The following is a 22,371-nucleotide window of genomic DNA, read 5'->3' on the forward strand; positions in this document are numbered from 1 at the left end:
TTTCTCTAATATATTATTTCACTAGCTCTAAAGTCAGTGATCTACATTTAAAAATCAGAAGAAAAAGCCGGCAGTAGCAACCAGAAGATTGTGAAATTCAGAAACTTATTCAGTCATACTCAAGAGCAGACATTTTAAAACTCCTATGAGCCCTAATTTCATTGATATGAAAATAGCTATGAATGTTTGGTAAATCTGCAAATATCAATAAATAGATGAAACTCGAAAAATTATTTCACCAAGAGAGAATTAACAATTTTGCTAAAGGTAGAATAATGATGATGTTGATGGTGATGATGTCAGAAACTTGGCTTTTCAAAAGCATTCAAAATCCTCATTCTTGTTCTGTGCCCCTTCCCCACCATGGCCCTGAATCTGCTTATATGCACAATAAACATTTGGCATGTTTTTTTAATTTATGGGAGAATTCTAAGTATGGTATCTAGATCTTAGAAATAAAGAATACCTCATTTACTATACATTAAGAAATATGATAAATCCCTAAAACTGTTCCTTTTGAAATGATATTTATCTGGTCTAAAATTGGTAGTGAACAGGCATTTTTTTAAATGGGTTTTTTCATGCTAGTGGCTTGAAAACTGCTTCAAATTGTTGGACTTAAGTCATTTTCTACCAAACATACAATGAAACATTTCATTTTATTGAAATTAGCTTAAAAACAATTAATATTTTAATTAAAAACTAAGTCTAAGATGAAGAGGGTAAACATAAGCTCTTACGAAAATGTAGAATATTTTGTAATATCAAATTATAATAGCTGTGTACAGCTTATGAAACATATATGAAGATATCAATATTACAAAATGTGGTCATTTTTGCCTTGTTGTGATTAAAAGCCATGTCATATACTTATTGTGGTGTCATTTCAACATACTTATATGACCAAAACAGCTAATAATCTTTACATGAACAATACTGTCAACCTCAGGAGTAAGCAAATGCAATTAGACCGCCTTTCCTTTTTAGTGCCCTAAGAATTAAAAGAAAAAAAAATGAAGTTCTAGAAAAGAAGACAAATTACTTCGCCAAGATTGCCACTGAGAACACTCTGCCTCTAGTTTTTAAGAGCTCCAATCTAAGAAATGTGGGCAGCTGTATTCTCTTTGGGGGCTTAAATAAAATTTGCCCACAACTGACAGTTCAGCTTAGCACATAAACTATACATCACTGAGAAGCCTGACTTAGCAAAAATGGTCTCCAGGCATTACAACGATTATGTGCTGCCTTTCTCAGAGAGAAATTCTGAAGAATAAAGGAGAGGAAACCAATAACCCTTTCATGCTTCCAGGGTACAGGCACACATATGAAATGGTTCCTGACCTATAATTTACCTAAGGTGTCATGCTATCTTTTCTCATTTACCATATATTTACTAAACATATAACATGGGCATTTAGTTAAGATACCAGAACTACAACAGGGAGGAAAACAGTCTCTGTTGTCATGCAAGTTATGGTTTGAGGTGAAAGACATCAAGCAAATATACCAATAAACAAAATTTAAAATAAAAAAATTCTATGGAGGAAAACAATGCTATAGAATAACGGTGGAAGTTGTCATTTAGACAAGGCACCTCTCTAAAGAAGTGAGCTGAATGTTAAATAGATACATTCCATGCTGAATAGAGGTAAGAAAGAACTTGGTGCTTTGGAGGAAGTAAGAGAAGGCTAGAGTGGGCTGTAGAAAATGATCAGGAGAGGAGGGCAATAAAGAGATAAGCAAGGACTAAAACCTGCAGAGAATGTGGGGCTATGTTAAAGGTTTGGGCTTTCTCCAAAGTGCAAGAGCAAACCTGTGAAGAATTTTAAGAAAAGGCATGATATATTTCTGCTTTTTAAGGGATCATTCTAACTTCTGTGTGAAGAATGGACTGACAATAAGAATGGATCTAGAAGGACCAGTTGAAGCTACTGCAACAGTCCACCACAGCAAGATGGTGGCTTGAAATAGTATACTGGGAGTGGAGACAGAGCATAGAGGGCGAATTCAAGATCTATTTAGGAAGCAGAATTGATAGAATCTAGTAGTGGTCTGGATGTATGTGTGTGTGTGTGCGCTCATTTTATGTATTTGAGAGAGACAGTGAGAGAGAGCAGGAGCAGAGAGAAGAGGGAGAAGCAGGCTCCCTGCTGAGCAGGAAGCCGGATGTGGGGCTGGATGCCAGGACCCCAGGATCATGACCTGAACCAAAGGCAAATGCTTAACCAACTGAGCCACCCAAGTGCCCCTTGGTAATGAGAGGTCTTAAGAATGATCCAAGATGTCTAATTAGGAAGTTAGTAAATATTTATGGAGATAAGGTTTACAGAGATCAGGAAGATCAAAGATGTAGAAATAGGGAAAGAGCCAAGAGCTTAAGACTGAATATGTTCATTGTAAGATGCCTTCGAGATAAATACCACATTGGAAGCTGAATACCAGACCCTAGAGCTCAGAAGTCTGGGCTGGTGATACGACTTTAGGAATTTTCAGCACATATGATGGTTGGTATTTTAAGTCAAGAATGTAACAGATATCCTGGGGAGAGATGGTAGAGTATGAAAGAGGATTGAGTCCTGAGGAATTGAACAATTAGAAGATGAACAGAGGAGTTTGCAAAGGTGTCTGACATGAAGACATGAACACAGGCAGCTAGAGAACCAGGAGTGAATGGTGTCAGAGTATTTGAAGAAAAAAAAAGATAAACCCAAATGTTGCTGAGAGATTAAATAAAATGAGAATGTGAAAGATGTCTGTTTTTTGATAACACAGAAGTTATGAGCGAAGACTCTTCTGATGGACTGGTAGTTGTAGATAAGCATACCATCTATGTGGTTTGTACGGGGGGGGATGACTAGAAAAAAAACAGACTTTAAAGTCATTTGGAGCAGGTTAAGTAAACTAAGTTAGAAAAAATTATACAAATTATAAGTGCATAGCTTGTGAAAAGTATGACTTTCACCTACCCTGTAACCCCTCCCATTCACTAGCCCCATAAAAGTAACTAGTGTGACTTCTAACACCATAAATTTGTTTTGCTTGTTTTCAAACTTTATCCATACACTACATACTCATTTGTGTCTGGCTTCTTTTGCTCAGTATTATGCTTGATGATCATCCCATGTTGTTACAAGAAGAATTTATTCACCCTTTCTACTTTGATGGATGGTAAGGCTATTAATAATGCTACTATGAATACTCTTGTTCATTTTTGACTTTTGGTGAATGTATGTATAGATTTCTGCTGGCTGTACACCCCAGAATAGCTAGGTCAGAGGATATATGCATGTTCACTTTTGGAATATACAGCCAAACTGATTTCCAAAATAGTTTTAACGATTTACATACACATCTACCAGTAGCATGTAAGTTTCAGTTGTTCCACATCAAGGTACTTGATATTGCAATCTTTTAAAATTTTAGCCGTTTCTTAGGGTATGTAGTGGTATTTCATTGTGGTTTTGATTTGAATTTATTCAATGATTAACAATTATTGGCTGCATGTTGGTTTTTGGATAGTTTCTTTTGTGGAGCACCCATTCAAGTATTTTGTCCTTTTAGAAATTTGGTTTTCTTTTTTCTCTGATTTTTAGAAGTTCCACAAGTCCTTTATTGGATACATGGAATACAAAAATATATACTCTCACTCTGTGACTTGTTTGTCCACTCTTATAATAGTTATGTCTTCTGATGAATGTAAGTTCTTAATTTTAATAAGGTTCAATTTAGCAATCTTCTCCTTCCTTTTTGGATCCTCACCTATTCCAAGATTGTTAAGATATTTTCAGCTTTTCCCTAAAGTTTTATCTTTCACATTTAGATCTATGAACCAACTGGAATTGATTCTTATTGTGAGGTAGGAATGAAGATTAATTTTTTTTCCTCCCCACATGACCCAGTACTATTTATTGAAAAATCCATTCTTTCCCTACTGTGCTGCAGTGCCTTTGCTGTCATAAAATTAAGTAATTACATATATGTTAGACTGTTTCTGGACTCTTTATTCTGTTCCATAGATCCACTTATCTATTCTCATGTGAATTATGACACTGTCTAGTTACTATAGCTTTATAGCAAACCCTGTTATCTGGTAATGAAAATCCTCCAGCTTTGTTCTTAAAATTATCTTGACTACTCTTAGCCCTTTTCATGTCCATGTGGATTTCAAAACCAATTTGTCACTCCCTTTTTCTACCCTATATATATAAGCCATCTGGCATTTTATTAGGATTCTATTTAATCTATAGACCAATTTGGGAAGGAGTCAATTTCACAGTACTGAGTTCCCCAATCTGACTACAGATTATTAGCTCTTAATTTCTGTCAAAGTTTTCTGTCAAAAGGTCTTGCAAGACTTAAGTTTGATTTTTCTTGGATTTTATTGTAAATGGTATTGTTTTTGTAAATTTAATTTTCTAACTTGTTGCTTGTATATGAATTAATTTTGTATTTTGACTTTGCATCAAGTAGTCTTGCTAAATTCATTTATTAATTCTAATAATTTGTAGATTCTTTTAGACTTTTTACATTCCCAAGTAATACATTTAGGTTCATGAAAGAAAATGGCCTGTAAATATTTTCTCTCAAAATGTGATGGTCAGGTCTTCAGCATCAAGGCTTTGCTGATTGCAGAAAACAAGTCGTATTCTATGGAAGAGTATGAATAAGATTGGGGTTATTACTTCTTTACACATTTATAAGAATTCACCAGTGGGGCACCTGGGTGGCTCCAGTCGGTTAAGCATCTGTCTTTGGCTCAGGTCATGATCCCAGGGTCCTGGGATCGAGCCTCATGTCGGGTTCCCTGCTCAGCAAGGAAGTCTGTTTCTCCCTCTGCCTGTCCTCCTGTTCCTGTTTTCTCTAATAAATAAATAAAATCTTAAAAAAAAAAAATTCACCAGTGAATCATCTAGGTACAGCTTTCTTTGTAAATAAAATTTAAATAATGGATTCAATGTCTTTAATGGGTAAAAGCAATATTCAGATATTCTATTTCTCCATGTGCCAATTTTGGTAAAGTATGTTTACCATTCCACCTGAAATTTAAAATTTGCTTGCATAAAGTTGTTCATAATATCTTACCATTTTAACATCTGTAGAATCTGCACAGTAATGTCTTCTTTCCATTGCTAATACTGTGTTTTCTTTTTTTTTTTTTAAAGAATTTATTTATTTATTTGAGAGATAGCACACAAAGGGAGAGGGAGAAGCAGGCTCCCAGCTGAGCAGGGAGCCTGACTTGGGGCTCAATCCCAGGACCCTGAGATCATGACCTGAGCCAAAGGCAGATGTTTAACTGACTGAGCCACCCAGGCACCCCTCTCTTTTTTTCTTGATCAGTATTGCGAGAGGTCTATGCATCTGATTTCTTCAAAGAATAAACTTCTGGCTTTGTTGATATTTCCTATTGCTCATTTGTTTTCTATTTCATTAATTTCTACTTTTTATAATTTTCTTTTTTCTACTTAGTTTTAATTTGCTGTTCTTTTCCTAATTTCTTGAGATTTTAAATCACTGATTTTTGACTTTTTTCTAATATATGTATTTATAGCTATAAATTTCCCATCAAATATAGCTTTAGCAGATTCACATATATTTTGATATACTGTATTTTCATTATCATTCTGTTGCAAATGTGTTCTAATTCCATAGTGCTTTCTTTTTGATCCAATGGGTTATTTGGAAATGTATTTTGGGGGGAGTTTGCTACCTACGCTTTTATAATCCATTTCTTACTTTGTTTTTTTAAAGATTTTATTTATTTATTTGACAGAGAGAGAGACAGGAGAGAGGGAACACAAGCAGGGAGAGTGGGAGAGGGAGAAATAGGCTCCCCACTGAGCAGGGACCCCGATGTGGGGCTCGATCCCAGGACCCTGGGATCACGACCTGAGCCAAAGGCAGACGCCTAATGACTGAGACACCGAGGTGCCCCCCATTTCTTACTTAATTTTATTGTGGTTGGATAACATATTCTGGATTAAATTTGTTGAGACTCTCTATGGCCCATCATATGATCTATTTTCATAAAAGATCTGTGTGAACTTGAAAAAACATTTTTGAAGCTGTACTACTAGATACACACAAACTTACAGTTCTTACGCTTTCCTGATAGAATGACCTTTTTGGGATGTCTGGCTGACTCAGTTGGTGGAACATGGGACTCTTGATCTTGGCGTTCTGGGTTTGAGCCCCACGTTGGGGGTAGATTACTTAAAAAAAAAATCTTAAAAAAAAAAGAATGACCCTTTTATAATTATGAAATAGTCTTTCTTATTTCTAGTTATTCTTCTTGTATTCAAGTCTACTGTGTGTTGCTATTTATATTATATGTATTTTTTGTTTAGTGTTTGTATGATATTTTCCATTCTTTTACTTCCAATCTTTCTGGGTCTCTACATTTCTGGTGTGTCTTTCGTAAGCAGTGTGTAGTTGGATTAAAAACAAATCAGTCTGGAACACCTGGGTGGCTCAGTCGTTAAGCATCTGCCTTCGGCTCAGGTCATGATCCCAGGGCCCTGGGATCGAGCCCCGCATCAGCTCCCCGCTCTGCGGGAAGCCTACTTCTCCTTCTCTCTCACCCTGCTTGTGTTCCCTCTTTTGCTGTGTCTCTGTCAAATAAATAAAATCTTAAAAAAAAAAAATCAATCTGACATTTACTGTTTTGTTTTTTAATAAAATTTGGTTTCTACCTATTATGTTATTGTTTCTGTCTCATCTGTTATATGACCTTTTCTTTCCTTCTTTTGGATTAATCTAGTAATTTTTCATTCTATTTTTCTCTTAGCTATACATTCATTTACTGTTCTTTGATTGGTTATACAAGAGATTATAATATGAATCATTGACTTATTTTAGTCTAATAAAACATTAGGAATTCTACTTCCCAGACAATGCTAGGACCTTAGTATTTTCCATTTACACTGATCCTACCTTTTGTATTGTAATTATCATACGTTTTAATTTTATATATATTTAATATCCCAAAAGTCATTTTTATTATTTTTATATAGTCAACGTTAATGTAGCTGTATCTATGTATTTATCCTTTCTGTTGCTCTTCATTTCTTTTTTGAACTTTCAAGTTCCATCTAGGATCATTTTTCTTCTGCTTGAAAAATTACCTTTAGGTTTTTTTTTTTTTAGTGAGGGTCTGCAAGCAATTAAGTTGTTTTAGTTATTTTTCTGGTAATCTCTTTAGATCTCATGTACTTCAGAACATTTTCATTGGGAATGGGATTTTAGATTATTTTCTTTAAGCACTTTAAAGATTGCATTCCAGTTTTTCTGACCTCCATCATTTCTGTTGAGAAGTCATATGTGTCTTATCATTGTTCCTTTGAATATGAAGGGTCTTTAATTCTATGGCTACGTTCAGCAGTTTTACTACAAAGTGTCTAAGTTTGGTCCTCCTTGCGTTTACTCTTTTTTTTTCCTCCTTGCATTTATTCTGCTTGGGGTTTATTGTACTTTTGAAATCCATGGCTTGATGTCTTTTATCAGTTTTGGAAAATTCTTAGTCATAATGTCAAAAGTTTAGCTAAGGTACTCTATGGTATTGCTGCCTTGGGTGTCCATTTTGTTTGGCCAAGCAGCCTGGGGGATGGGGGGGGGTGCTTAAACTGACATTTGCCCCTCAGGAAAGCACATGCCTTAGCCAACAGCCTGCAGAGTCACACATAAATTTAAGTTCCTGATGTGATTTACCCAACAGCTCCTGTGATAACAGTCTCCCCTATCTTCCAGGGCCTTCCCCTTGTGCATCCCCTAGGTAAGATCCCCTTGGAGCTTACCAAATTCTGTTCTTTTGGTCTCAATTGACCAGTCAAGCCTTAGCCTGGGAACTCCAAAGCACTTCGCCCGTGGAACCTCATACAGGCATATGCCCTGGTCCTGTGACTCTCTGTATCTGCAACCTGCCTTGATTTTCCTGTGTGGTCCCTCAAGGTGTACCATGTACCTCCTCTAGAACCTGTGAGAAATAAATTTTTCTATTTTAATTCCCTTATGATTTTGTTGAACTGTGCTTCACCACTTGACACCCCAGAGCTCTACTTACCAAAAGTTAATTTAACAATTAATCACAACACATTATCTTTTTAAACATTGCTTCTCCTAATTTTCTCTCTCCTTTTCTGGGACTCCAATTACAAGTGTATTAGACTTTTTCATTATATTTCTCAATATTTTCATATTACTGCTGTAACAAATTACCATAAAACTATTGGCCTAGAGGGGCACTTGGGTGGCTCAGTTGTTGAGTGTCTGCCTTTGGCTCAGGTCATGATCCCAGGGTCCTGGCATCGAGCCCCGCATTGGGCTTCCTGCTTGGCGGGAAGCCTGCTTCTCCCTCTCCCACTCCCCCTGCTTGTGTTCCCTCTCTCACTGTGTCTCTCACTGTCAAATAAATAAAATCTTAACCCCCCCCCCAAAAAAACCTATTGGCTTAGAGTTATACAAATTTATTTTCTTACAGTCTGGATATTAGAAGTCTAAAATGGTTCCAAAGGGCTGGATTCGTCTGGAGGCTCTAGGGGAGAATCCATTTCCTTGCCTTTTCCAGCTTCTAGGTGCTGCCTCCATTCCCTGGTTTATGGCCCCTTCCTCCATCTTCAAAGGCAAGAATGCAGTGTCTTCTCTTCTCTCTGACTTGTCTCTGTGTATCTATATGTGATCTTTCTGCCTCCCACTTAAGACCCTTCTGATTACACAGGACACATCTGGATAATCCAGGATAATCTTACCTCAAGATTCCTAATTTAGTCGTATCTGCAAAGTTCTTTTTTGCTATGTAGGGTAACATATGTACAGGTTCTGGGGATTAGGATATGGATATCTTTCAGGGACCATTATTCAGCCTTCCACATTATCTTATACATTTTATTATATTTTCATACTTTTTCTTCTCCATGCTTCAGTCTGATATTTTCCAAGGCTCTATCTTCCAATTCACCTCTTCTGTTTTGTTAAATCCCATTAAAGGTTCTTAGTTTCAATCATTGTATTTTTTGGTTTCTATAACTTCCAAATGATTTTTAAAATAAATTCTACTTCTCTAGTGACATTTTCCATTTTAGCATCTATTTCTTTAAACATATTAGTCACTGTCTGTGTCTGATAACTCCAATATCTGTATTATTTCAGCTGTTCCCATTGTCTGAATTTTCTCTTAATCCTATTATTTTCATATGCCTGGTAATTTTTGCTAACAAGGTAGATGAAAAATTGTAGAAGCTTTGGATGATATTACTTCAGAGAGAAATCACCCTCCCCTCTGGAATGCAGCAACAGACAGATCATTTTATTTTATTTATTTTTAAATATTTTATTTATTTATTTGACAGGGACAGACAGACAGTGAGAGAGAGATCAAGCGCACAAGTAGGGGGAGCAGCAGGTAGAGAGACAGGGAGAAGCAGGCTTCCCATCAAGCAGGGAGCCCGATGCGGGACTTGGTCCCAGGATCCTGGGATCATGGCCTGAGCTGAAAGTAGACGCTTCACTGACTGAGCCACCCAGGCGCCCCCAGATCATCTTATTTTAATCAGAAACCGAGCTGATTTGAGGTTAGGTGGCAATTTTCTAAGGCTCTCTCTCTACCTCTAGTTTGCCTCCACTTAAAGGGTGTAGTCCTTTAAAAGGGAATCCTACTTGAGTCTGGGATGTTTATAGGTCCTTTCCTCCTTGGAGGGACCTGATTTTTAACTTTTGCTTCTTAACATCATGAGATGGACAAAAATTTCACTGTTTTTCAGGGGTTTTCTGCTTAGCTTCTTAGCCTTTGACTCTGTGTAGCAAATACCCTAAGGGAAAAATAAATTAAAAAAATCATTTCTTGGTGCCTAATCTTTGCTCCTAGGATTTTGGCTCCTCAGTCCTGGCTACCTGGGGATCTCTAAACTCCAATTTTTGTGTACCAGCCCTAAACTGGCTCCTCTGCTTCTAGCAGAAGTCCTCTGCTAAGTTTCATAATTTCTTCTCTTGCACCATGAATTAAGTAAATTCCTAGAGGGGAAAAGAGAAGCATAGAACATAAGCCCACTTCTTTGAAGTTGCCTGTGCTCCATAATTTTGGTTTCTTAAGTCCTGGCTACCTCAGTAGGTCTCTGATGCCACTATTCTTTTCTTTTTTTGGTATGTTATCTGCCTTTTCATGTTGTTCTCAGCAAAAGCATTAGTCTGCAGCAACTTAGTCCTTCAGAGCCAGAAGTGGAAGTCACAGCAGAGTTCTCAATCAAAACTCTACTGCTTATTAGCTGTATGACTTTGGCAAATTACCTAACCTAGATATTTAAAGATTCTGAGTTTCTGAGTTTCAATTTTCTTCTATGTAAAATGAATACTATCTTATAAAGTTATGAGGATGTGAAGATTAAATGAAATACGTTTGTAAAACATCTAGTAACAAAAACACTTAATGAGGGCTTACTATGTGGCAGGCACTTTATGTGGATTTAATGATTTAATGGAGATATAGTTATTAACTCCCATTTCCTTTCCAAGGTCACATAGTAGTAAGTGATGGAGCCAGGATTTGACTCTAGAGCACTTTTCTTACTAACTACTCAATACTACTTCAATAATATTGCTTTTGTATCATGTCTAATACCAGTTAAATGCTCAATAAATGTCAGTTATTATTATACAGGAAATACAAATGCTTTAGAAATATACACTAATCACATCAGTTTTCCTCTATTTATTTTTTCCTTTTCATTTTTGAAAAAAATTCTTAAAACATCTTCCTATATATTTTAAAAGAAGCTATTGTGAAAAATGTCTAATAGCTTACTGAATGGGGAGGTAATAATTTGCTTAACCATTACTTTATTGTTGGGTATTTGGAAGGTTTCCATTTTTTGTTTTTTTTTAGACAGTACAGATATCAGTACTATTAACATTTTGTGCCTTTAACTACTTTCTTCGTTTGAAGTATTTTCTCAGAATAAAATCCTATCAGTGAATTACTGGCTCAAGACTATGAACACTTTATTATTGCTGATATAACAGCTATATTGTTACATTGTTCCCCCAAAGAGTTGTAGTAATTGTGATACCATCAGCAACAAAAATGAAAGGTTTGTGTCAAGAGAATAGGTATTAAAGCTATGGAGTACAGGAATGAAAGAAATGTGGAGATGGGAAAGAGAAGAAAGATATACATTCTGAGGCTAAGAAAGAAAAAAGTGGAGTATCTGGATACTCAATTCTTGTGAAGGAGGGGTATTAGCTTCACTTAAAGGAGCATGGATGGAAAAAGGACTGGGCTGTGTTGAAAATTCAAATGCTTCAATATAAATACACACACATGCACATCATAACCTTTTATAAATAATGTTTCTATGATAAGTTTTCAAAAGATATGTGTTTCCCACCCTCATCAGTGCAATGTTGGATACAGAGAAATATTATTTAGGTGTAATGTACAGAGAGATTATCTGATACACCAGGGTTTAACTTAATCTTCAGTATCACTTATTCTAACCTAACATTCTAACATTTAGTAATCTGGTGTGTGGATCTCTATTATTATTGTTTGAAGATACACAGAGAAATAATCTCTCTTGAGGATAACAAATTATAAAAACATTATACATAAAAATTACAAAATAACCACATGTGTTATTGTTTTCTTTTAGTTCAGTTAATTTAGTAAAGCGTACTGGGAAGCAGGAGGCCTATGTTCAAGCACCCACTGTGTCATCTGCTTGGTGCATAATTTTGGGCCTTAACTGCCTTACCTATATATTGGGATTATATTTTATCTGACTAAAAACCAGTATTGGAACATGGCATCTCTTGTTTAATATTCCTAATCTTAAATATGTTTAGTGAGTATACTTGAATAAAAGTGAAAGAATCTCTTTTTTTGCTAATGCCTACCATGATTTGATTATCTCTTTTCAATTTTAATACCTTACTAACCTTATTACCAGGTTAGATTTGAAGTTATTATTTTAAAAGCTACCTTATGGGACTCTCTTAGGACCATTTGTCTGCTCCTACCATCAGATGAATCTCAATGTATATACTCAAAGGCAGTTGCTTTTCTACCACTGCCTTCCTCTTTTCTCTTTTGCTCCCATTGTAGATTTTGGGACAGTATGTACCTGCTCATTAGGGAGAAACAGAAAGGGCCCTGAAATTATGGGCTTTTAAAGAGAGACCCTCCTCTCTTTGTTTTTGCACTGTAGGCTCCCCAAGCAAAAAAAAATGAAGCAAACAAAAACTGCTAACTGCTTCACTGTGTGCACAGGTAAGTGCCTGACTATCCAAGTTCCATTTCAGATTTTTCTTCCAGTTTCTGTTAGCTCCTAGAAAATTTTAGTAGTGATACCGAGGAATCATGGAGTATGAGAATAACTTGCCTGCGAGGCATTCAAATCCTGTCTCTATCACTTACTGATTAAGTGATTTTGGGCAAGTGACCTAAGCTCTCTAAGTCTCAATTTTTTCATACGTAAAATGAAGTTAGTAGATACTTACACCACCAAATTTTTGAATTAAGTTAGTCAAATGGTATTTGGAATTATGACTATCTGTGGTTTGAATGTGAATATCATTTAGAAAATAAGGAGCGCCATTGAATAAAGTAGTTTTTAAGCTGATTCAAATTAGAGGCCGGTTTGATTTCTAGGGTCCTAAGAAATCGGTATCTTTTAAAGAATCCATTCTAGATGGGGAGCAAATATAAAGGCTTTGAATTCTTTCATGCTCCAATAGATGTCAATTCCAAGGTATAGAAAATGGTATATTAAAAGAAACAGCCAAAATGAAGAATAATTTTTTATCTATTTATAATAGCCAAAAACTTGCTGGTGAAATTATGGGGAAAACAACACACTCGTACATTGCTGGTGGCATCAAAAATTAGTACAACCTTTCAGAAAAATAACATAATATTGTACTAAGAACTATAAAATGCGCATACTCTTATAATCCCACTCATAAGACTATCCTAAGACATTAATTCAAATAAGGATAATAGCTGGGACATAATGGGTACTCACATATTTCTTCAAATGAATACCTTTATTTGCATTGACCTCTCCAAATCACTGCCCTTGGTTCCTTCTCATTTATGATTTTCTATTTTAATCATCTCAGGATAGTTTCAGAATCAAATTCTTGTGTCTTTGTCTAGTCTCTGTTCTCCAACCTTCTCCATTAACTTCACTGTCGATTGCTATCAGACCCCCTAACCTTCTGATACTTTCAGCCTCTAAACTGTTTACCTTCACAAGGAAACCAAGTTGATGATATACTACATCCTTGACCAAAAAAAATCTGACGCTTCCTTCAAAATCCTAGGCTGTCTTTCTCCTTTGCCAACACCTTTCTAGTCTAACTGCCTGCTTCACTAAGACAAAAGATGGCCAGAAACCTTCATACCCATTCTCACCTGATCCTCACCATATCTCTGGTCTTGTACCTAGCCACTTATATTTCCCTGTTATCACCTCCTTGCTTCCATACTCTTGCTTTCTCCTTCTAGCTCCATCCAAAATCCAATTTCTTCAAGTTTAAGTATCTCCTTTTTTAAAAGATATAATTCACGTACCTCTTTAGTGTACAATTTCAGTGGTTTCTAGTATGTTGGTATACAAGGTATTTTAGTATCAAGACTGTACAACCATCACCATTATCTCATTCCAGAACATTTTCATTACGCCCAGAAGAAACTCCATGCCCATTAGCAGTCACTCCCCATCCCCCATCTCCAACCCCTGGCAACCTCTAATATACTTCCCATCTCTATGGACAACTCATATAAATGGAATCATACATAATGTGGTTTTCTGTGTCTGGCTTCTTTTACTTGAGTGTAATATTTTCAAGGTTTATCCATGTTATAGTATGTATCACTACTTCATTCCTTTTTATTGATGAATAATATTTCTTTGCATGGCTATACTTCACTGTCTATTCATTCATCAATTGATGAACATTTGGATTTGTTTCTATTTTTTCACTCTTCTGAGTAATGCTGTTATGAACGTCTGCATAAAAGTTTTTGTGTGAATATATATATTATTTACTTGACAGAAAATGAGAGAGAGCACAAGCAGGGGGAGCAGCAGGCAGAGGGAGAAGCAGGCTCCCTGCTGAGCAGGGAGCCCGATGTGGGGCTCGATCCCAGGACCCTGGGATCATGACCTGAGCAAAAGGCAGATGCTTAACCCAGGTGCCCCTGTATTTTCAGTCTCTTGGGTATGCAAACAATGAATGGAAATGCAAGTTAAATACCTCTTGATACCCAAATCTATTGCTTCTGAGTTCAGACAGCTTGGGTTCTCTTTCTTTCTTTCTTTCTTTTTTTTATTCCAAAGATTTTATTTATTTATTTGAGAGAGGGAGAGAGATAGTGAGAGAGAGAGTACAAGTAGGGGGAGCAGCAGGCAGAGGGAGTGGGAGAAGGAGAAGCAGGCTCCTCGCTGAGCAAGGAGCCTGACTTGGGGCTTGATCCCGGGACCCCGGGATCATGACCTGAGCTGAAGGCAGACGCTTAACCAACTGAGTCACCCAGGTGCCCCTGGGTTATCTTTCACAATGCAAACAACTCTATACTGACCTCTCCATCCCACCTTCACTCAAACAGCTGAAATCTTCAGAATCTACACATGTTAACTGCAACTTACTTCTTTCCAATTAAATTGAGGACAGGGATCAATCCTCATAGTTTTGATCATACAGTAGTTGTTTAATATATGCTTACTGATTCACTGACACCCTGAGATGCCCACAAATGTGAGAATGACGACTTATTCATTCCTTCATTTGGCAGATATTTGGTTGTACACCGGTCACTGTGCTTAATGTTGGGTACAAATAGTGCACAAAAGTTAATAAGTTCCATCATACCCCAAGTGCCAATTCAACTCCACAAATACGCACTGAATACTTATGATGTGAATAGCATTGTGTCAGGTATTTCAGCAGACACAGATAAGAGTAAGATATAGTCTGCACCCTTTTATGGCAGTACACAAGCTCTACATACAAAAATAATGACAACAAAAGCAAACAGCAGCATCACTGGATGCTAAATGCCATAAGGCAAGTACAAAAGGCTCTGGAGAGTCGATGGTCAGAGCATACATGCTTGAAAGAGTGGAGTGAGAAGGACCAACATCAGAAAATACTTCTTGAAGTTGAAGGTGGTAGGGCCTCCAAGTTGATGGCATTTTGATAGATAGGGATTCCTAGGAAAAGAAAAGTGTTTCAGGCGGAGGATAGCAAGAACAAAGATTGAAAGGCTGGGTACAGTACAAAATTTTTTTCAGAGACCAATCTAGTTAGGAATGTGTAGATGGGTAATGAGTGAAGGCTCCTGGATGTTAGGCTTAGTATTTAAATAGGTTTAAAGAATCATTTGAAAGTCTTTCTGTAACAATTCAAATTACTTTGGCGATTCCTTAATCTTTTTTTGAGAACTTTTCTATTATATACATTTTCTAAAGTGATCATGGATATTAGAGATTTCTCCTTCCAACAGGGATAAAAAATAAAATCTTTTTTTTTTTTTTAAAGATTTTATTTATTTGACAGAGAGAGACACAGCGAGAGAGGGAACACAAGCAGGGGGAGTGGGAGAGGGAGAAGCAGGCTTCCTGCCGAGCGGGGAGCCCGATGTGGGGCTCGATCCCAGGACCCCGGGATCATGACCTGAGCTGAAGGCAGACGCTTAACAACTGAGCCACCCAGGCACCCCAAAAATAAAATCTTAATAGTCAAGCAGGCTGACAGGAGAAGGCATAATTTCAGTAATCCTGGCACTGCATCTCCATACTTTTGGGGACATGTAAGGCTTAAAACACACATGTAGGTAAATCCTAATGGCCAAAATAGCAGAAGCAAGACTGGAAATAAAATAATTATATTCATTAAGCTCCTAACACCAGGCACTGTGCCAGGTGATTTACCCAGAATATCCTCGATCCACCAAACAACGCTATTTAGGTTTATAGCAACTGAGGCTCAGAGAGGTCAAATAAATTGCTCACGGTAACTAAGCTAGGAAGCTCAGCTAGTAAAAGGTGGACATCAGTTTTGAAACCAGGCCTCTCTGATCCCCTATTTTCTCTATTGCTTACTTTTATTTGTTTTTACTATATAAAGGAGACCAGAATGGTAAGTTCATGATGCATGCATCGATGAAAAGGACTAAATATTTAACAGAGGGGCTTTAATGGTCTGGAGAAAAATTAGGCTGAAATATTCAAAACTGGTTTTAGAATGGCTTAGAGATCAAGATCAAGAGAGATGAAGTTTAGGGCTGCTTCTTGATCCAGTATGAACAAAGATTATACAACAGATCTTATTTAGGAATACCAAGGGAGCAATATTCTACTCTTCATTTGGAGACTAGAGAGTACGTTCCAAGAGAATAGGGTTGTCTGTACTCACTGATACATCACAAGTCCTTAGAACAGGGTCTATCCCACAGTAAGCACTCAATAAACTCTTCCTGACATAATGAAAAGTCATTAAGGGGTATTCTCATTTGAATACTCTTGAAATAGAGATAAAGAGACAGCAGAGTAGTAAGTTTAAAAACCAAGTTGTTAGGATACTCTCTTTAACACTTAACCCCATGGCAAAAACAAACTACCAAAACAACAAACATACAAAAAAAGCAATAGTTGTAAAACATTAGCATGATTTTACAATGAAAGGTGGAAAAAAGAAATTAAAAGACACTTTTGCACTTTATATAGCACCTAGCACTCTGTGGATAATCAAATTTCAGTGAAATGGAATCCAGAATTTTGACCTATTATTTTAATGTTTTAAACTTTTGTGAGCAGTATATCCAATGACTGTTTTTGGAAAAGAAAATGGCTATCTAATCTGAGTACCCTAAAAGTACCAACAATTTCTTTCTTACAGATGGCAAGCAATGGAACGAAAATCTCAAAATCATTAACTCAAAGAAGTAGCAGAGTACACTTCCATAAGTCTTTATTTTTCTAATTTTGATACTCTGTTTCTATTAAAACATACAAAGAAAGCTGCAACAAAGAGCACAGAGAGAAAAAAAAAGTCTTTGGAAGATAGCGATCCTGTCTAAAAAAACACTTTTAAAGATTTAAAGAGAATAAAAGCAGGTTCCGTGGACTTTTCCCTCTGTTTTTCACAAGCTTTTCTAGTATTTCTTCTTTGATGGAACCAATGAATTAACTACCACTTATCACAAAACGTTTTCTTTCAGATATGTGCTGTATATATTACTTTCTTCGGAACAGACAGCTCTTCAAGCTGCTCAAGTCTTTCAGCTGCAGCAATTTTTCTTATTTCTGTTATACTGCAATTCTTCCACGAAATATCATAAAGACCCAATTAAAAAAACTTCTTTGCTCTCCAGTTTCCCAAAGGCAATACTACGTATCTCCATCAATATTTTAACTAAATTTTCTCTATCTTTTTCATTTAGTTCCACAATCTTTGCTTACTTCAATAACTCCTAATAGTATAGTTTAATTTGTCAGGGTGATCATATCATATTTTCTTTTATATTACATTAATATGGAAGATAGTGAGCACTTTCTTTCTAATCAATTAATTAATACTTGCTTGAGGCAGTCTACATGTCCCTAACCTTCAATTAATAATAACATAGACATTATCAGGTCTTGCCTTTTCAATTACTGCAGAAATTTTGTAGTCTTTCTAAAGATAACTCACAGATTTTAGGGTCTTAGATTTTTTTTTTAATGTTCACAGGTTAAAACATATACTTTTTCCTTACTGTAATATTTAGTTTAAAACACATTTTCTAATAAACTCTAAGTGAAATAACTTTTTAAAAGAACTAGAATTAAAACAACCACAAATTCTGAGAATAGATTATATAACAAATCCCAAAGGAAAAAATACACAGGCCTTATTCTTTTAAAAATCCTTTTAAAGACATTACAGTTCACTTGGTATTCTAAAATTACTAAAGTTGAGATTTCATAGGGTCCAGATTGATTCCTTCAGTACCCCCCCACACAGTGATACTTGAAAAGAGAAGCCAAGAAATCTAAATTGTTGAGTGTTTATTACCACTTTACATATTGTTTCTTATAAAACACTGAAAACATAGGAAAAATAAAAAGTTCTGTCTTACTCATCTTTTGTCCTTTGTGAGTCAAATGTCCTGCTTGCTTAAAATCTAGCTGAGCATCGTGATCCTTGCACCATGGTTTGAAAACACAAAGAGCAGATACCAGTTTTTAATCAGTGCTGAAATTAATTAAACTACAAAGGTAAAAATGTACCAATGCACAACTCTCACAAGTGCTACATGAAAGTTACATGTAAGAATTTTTAAGGTTGAGGAAGTTGTTTTCAGGCACAGGGCAAAAGCTGTAGCCTCACATCAACAACAGGTCTAAGAATTTAAGACACTAATCGTACCAGTTAAGGTAACACGAAGTATTTCAGTACTTCAGTACGATACTTCCACTCTTGTAGGGTGAAAATGCCTCATAATTTATGTAAAACATCGAGTCCTATAATAAACCACCTCCTTAAAAGCGTAGCTACAGAGTTCCAGTGGCATGCCAAGACAGAGAACACCACTATACCTCATTCAATCAAGGCTGGACTTGAGTAGGGGAGCAGAGGTGGACAATCCATAATTTCACAAGAAAGTAGGTCTTGTAGAGCTGAGTAATTTTAACAAGGGTCTTCGAATACTTTGATGAACGCATTAAAAAATATTTTTTGGGGGAAGGAAATTTTCCATCTTACACGTGGAAATAAAACTCATAAATTCTGACTGGAGGCTGGTGATTAGCACAACTTTGTGGAATAACCTAACTTTTCATATAAAACACAATCCTAAAACTTTAAGATACCGTCAATGCAAATGGCACCAAGTATCACCTTTTCCAGCCTTCGCCGGCAATGGAAGTGGGTTGGACACCCCCAAACCATCACCCTACCCCCACAGGAAATGAGTTCTATCTTCCCCCTCCCCCTGGACGGCCTTCCTCCCCTCCCCCAACCGGAAGTGAAGCGCCCCCATTCAGTCGGCCTCAAACCGAGACAAACCAGTAACAACAGCAAAAGAGAGATGATCTTCAAGGGGTGAAGGGCACCTCCACTGTGGCCACCCCGAAGCTCGCCTTGCTTACTGACCTGCTGACGATAGGGGCAGGCAGGGGCCTGGGGCCTAAAGAAAGTCCCTTGCACAGAGGACAATTCCCTGAGCCCCTCTCAATCGCCTTCACTCTTCTCACTCCGTCGTCTCACAGCATGGAAAAAATTCCTCCGCAGTACTTTATTTTGATATCCTTTCTTTCCCTTTACCTAGTCGCTTAACCATATTCCCATAGGTAACTTTTCTTATCGCAGTAACATTTAAAATTGTTCCGTGGGGGAGAAAAATGAAATATTATTCTCCATACCTTCAGAAAAATGAAGGGATTATTTTGTTCAAATGCGGCGAAGGACTACGTGATTACGCAAGTGAGACTCACTTTCGCGGAGGTTTCTGGGAATTGTAGTTTTTTAAATTTATAAGGCCTGCAGAAAGGAATCGGTAATTACTATACACTGGAGTCCTTGGAAACACATGTTTTGTATTCGAGGGCAGGATGACCAGGGGACTTCGGCACCAAAAGGGCCAATACTCCCTTGCCCTCTTCCTCTGGAACTTAATGGAACCAAAATTTCCCTTCACTTTGGCCCAAGGTCCTGGTCGTCCCGCCCTCTTCCTTTGGCCACGCCCTCGTCACCAGTCAGGCGCCCTCATAGGCTCATCCTCTGGAGGTAGGAACGCGAAAGGAGGGGCGTCACGGTGACTCCTCCCGCGGGGCCGGGCTGAGACTGGTGAGAGGGGCCGAAGGCCAGGGCTTGTGCGCGCGCGCGTGCTCGCTCCTCAAGGAGCGCGGCGGCGAATGTGAGCGCGGAGGGGTGGCGCGCTGGGCTGGGAGGAGGCTGGCAGGCTGGTGGGCTGGGCGGGCGGCGGGCGGCGGGCGGCGGGCGGCCGGGAGCGCGCGGCAGACTCGGCGGCGGCGAGTAGTTAGTTACTTGTTAGTCAGTGTCAGTTGCTCGGTGGCGGCGGCCGCGGTCACCGGAAAGGGGACAGGACGGCCGGCGATGGTGGTCACCACAGCGGCATGTGCGCCTTTCAGGTAACAGGGGCAGGGCTACCCGCGTCCCCTCGGTTCCCTTCTCCTCTGGCGCCGATTTGTGGGACCACGGTCGTCCTGGGGTGAGGGCGCTGACCTGGGGGAATCCGGGCGGGGCGGCGCGGGGTCGAGTGGCGCCGCCGCAGGGGCCCAGGCGGCCGGTGTGTCCCGCCTGGCGCGGGCTCTGCGGCCACCCCCGAGCCCCGCCGCCCCTGGGGCTCGCCGCCGTCGCCCCCGCCCCCTCCCGCGGCGGCGGCGGCCCCGGTAGGTCGGCGCCCCCCAGAGGAGGGAAAGTTGGGACCTGGCGAAGAGGGACGCCCCCGGGCGCGGCTGGGAGGCTGCTGGGGAAAGTGAAGCCTGTGAAGAGCTGGATGCGGGGAGACTGGGGCAGGAAGGTCTTCTCTCTTCTTGCTAAGTCTACACGGTCATCCCGCTCCAAATCCGGGAGGATCCGGTGCAGGCTCGCCAGCTGCGCCGGGACGAAACCCGGGGGCTCTTTGCCTGCTCACTTGGCCCTGCGGTTTGTGAGCCCGCTAACGTGCGGGTTTGCTGGGTTGTTTGGGAATTTTCGGTGTTTCGGTTGGTCAGTTTGTTTCTCCTTTGCCCTTTGACTCATCCGTTTTTGCTACTTTTCTTACCTCCCGCGTTGGGGACTGGCAGTCTGAACCCCCATCCCTCCCCCTCCCTGCACCATCCGTCTGGAGAATTTGATTTCGTTTTTCGTCCTTTGACAACGTTAAAGACTGCAGAGTGCAACAGGAAGGAGATTTCGCACCTTTAAATGTTACTTTCTTGCAATCCTTTGTTTTGTTTTGTTTTGTTTTCAAGATCCAAGTTTAGGAATTTGAAAGCTGTGGAATGGAGTTATTAGAAGGCTGGCGCTGAGGGGATAGTGACGAGTTAAAAGAAAACTATGATTTCATCTTTATTGGCTTTGCTATAGAAAACCTAATACATTTTTCTTCTGCCTCTGTTAAATGTGGTAAGATTAGACGTTGAATTAAATATTTGGAGACTTACATAAAAGGCTATTTTTAGGTCATTGGATGATGTATGTCAACAGCTTTTCACCTGAATTGGGTTTGCCTCAAGGTGTCTGTTTTGGGGCCTGCGTACTGATTTTTGTTCAGCCACAGCGTCTTTTTTCCCTGATAAATGAAATGATGTAGAAATGTGTGTAGTGGGAGAACCCATATTGCTCTCTGTAGTGTGGAAGTGAAAAACGTGAATTATGCACAGGGGTAAAACTTTCCATGAGCAGTCTTGGATACTTGCTTCATGATGGCTTCTTCTGTAATCTCAGAGCATTTCCAGATAGCTCAATTCGCTGACTACCTTAATTACTTTCTGAAGTGCCTGGCACCACTTCACTTCTCTTTGGTGACTCGTTTAGTAAGCTATAATGGCAGGTATGGTACATTTTTGTGCCTTCAAAGATGGGAGTTATAGCTTCCGCCCAGAGATTAATAGTTAACAATGGAAGCAGAATTCATACCATTCCTAGTGAGTTTTGGCTATGACCAACTCACAAACTATGTGAAAAAACAAACATCTTTCCATAGCTGTCAGAGGGGGAAATATTTTATCATGTCTTTATTTTGGAGACTCTAACTTGATTATATTATGTGGGAAAAATGTCAAATTATTTTCTTTGCAGCTTTGTGATGTGTGGTCCTCCTTTCCATCCTTTATCTCCCACTTAGGAGCTGATATTTATGTTTGGCTGGGTTCCAGGATGGGAAGAAAATATATATTTTTTTAAGATTTTATTTATTTATTTGACAGATACAGTGAGAGAGGGAACACAAGCAGGGGGAGTGGGAGAGGGAGAAGCAGGCCCCCCCACTGAGCAGGGAGCCCAATCCCAGGACCCTAGGACCATGACCCGAGCCAAAGGCAGACGCCCAACGACTGAGCCACCCAGGCGCCCCGGGAAGAAAATATTTTGGCAAAAGGAAAAGATAAGATTGCTTTGAACTGTTATGATATTATGAGTGTTCATTTTACCCAGTGATAGTACAGAGACACTTCCTCGCTTAATGTTTGTACCCCATTAACATTCTGTCAGAATTCATTTTTAAGAGTCTGCTCTGAGGCCCATAAAGAAATAATGCCACTTCATAACTGTTTCTGACAATCACATTAAAAAATGTGTTCCTGGAATGCATTATATGTGTACTCATATAAACATTTATCTTTGTACATTTATGGTAATGTAAATATTTAAGTCTGAGAGCTTAAAAACTTT

General features: G+C 38.5%; 2 protein-coding genes across 23 annotated transcripts in view; one reads left to right on the forward strand and one right to left on the reverse strand.

Annotated features, from left to right (window-relative positions):
* Positions 1-20,164, reverse strand: part of HMG20A (high mobility group 20A) — a 77,638-nt gene extending 57,474 nt beyond the window's left edge. For 2 of the 6 annotated variants that reach the window (XM_025884009.2, XM_073877425.1), the window contains exons 1-2: positions 19,129-19,391; positions 18,113-18,176 (exon numbers count right to left, since the gene is read on the reverse strand). The gene's annotated coding sequence lies outside the window, so the exon portion shown is untranslated. The other 4 variants (XM_025884007.2, XM_025884008.2, XM_073877426.1 and 1 more) reach the window with 3 other exon arrangements.
* PEAK1 (pseudopodium enriched atypical kinase 1) overlaps positions 19,831-22,371 on the forward strand; it is a 361,282-nt gene continuing 358,741 nt past the window's right edge. For 16 of the 17 annotated variants that reach the window (XM_073877413.1, XM_073877408.1, XM_073877412.1 and 13 more), the window contains exon 1: positions 19,937-20,126. The gene's annotated coding sequence lies outside the window, so the exon portion shown is untranslated. Of the gene's footprint in view, positions 19,892-19,936; positions 20,127-22,371 lie in introns of those variants that run through there. The other variant, XM_073877414.1, reaches the window with a different exon arrangement.

This window comes from Callorhinus ursinus, unplaced genomic scaffold (genome assembly GCF_003265705.2).
Source record: "Callorhinus ursinus isolate GAN/ISIS: 27379988/994484 unplaced genomic scaffold, GSC_fseal_2.0 scaffold25, whole genome shotgun sequence".
NCBI lineage: Eukaryota > Metazoa > Chordata > Mammalia > Carnivora > Otariidae > Callorhinus > Callorhinus ursinus.